Source organism: Chrysochloris asiatica, unplaced genomic scaffold, assembly GCF_000296735.1.
Source record: "Chrysochloris asiatica unplaced genomic scaffold, ChrAsi1.0 scaffold01663, whole genome shotgun sequence".
NCBI classification, from domain to species: Eukaryota; Metazoa; Chordata; class Mammalia; order Afrosoricida; family Chrysochloridae; genus Chrysochloris; species Chrysochloris asiatica.
The window spans coordinates 6,303-7,116 of NW_006410181.1; positions in this window are offsets into that span (position 1 = coordinate 6,303).

The following is an 814-nucleotide window of genomic DNA, read 5'->3' on the forward strand; positions in this document are numbered from 1 at the left end:
TTTAATTTGAATTTGCATATCAGTAATTGATGGTCTGTTCCACAGTCTGCCCTTGGCCTTGTCTTCCTCTCTTTGGAATGGGCATAAATATTGATCTCTTCCAATCAGTCGGCCAGATAGTTGTCTTCCAAATTTCTTGGCAGAGATGAGTGAGTACCTCTTGTGCTGCCTCACAAGAGTTTGACATCTGAGTTAGAAACTGCAGCTACCTCAAAACCAATCCTGCTTATTAATAATGCTGGTGGTGTCACCTAAAATGAGAGGATTCAAAGACAAGGGCTACTTGAATTTTTACAAAAAACCTTGTTAGTGTTTGTTTTTTGCAAGAGGATGGTTGTAGAGGACTTTTCTAGAGCTGTGCCAGCAGCAATCTTGGCTTTATAGAGTGTGGAGACCCTCCAGCTAGTTTGAACCAGCAGGATTAATCAGTCAGTTGGAAGATGTCAAACTCACTGCTTTCAAGTTTACTTATTAGTTTGTACACATTGTACTGTCAAGGTTAAAAGACTAAGTTAAAGCCTCATTTTGTTAGTTTCTGCACCAAATACCTAACAAGGGATTCTATCTATTTCTTAATGGGAGTCGATTCAAAATTCACTAAGTGACTAAAAGAAGTCGAACCTGTGTGGACTAAGCATGTTATTTTTAAATTTTGCTTTCTTTAATGGATTAAAATATGTTTAAATAAATTTTATAACCAATCCCATGCATGCCTTTGTTTTAGCCAATTGATACTGCATGGAAGAAGCTAAGTTGTGGTTTTTACTTTATAACCCAACTGTACATGCTGAGGTATATAGGGTCCTGGAGAAAG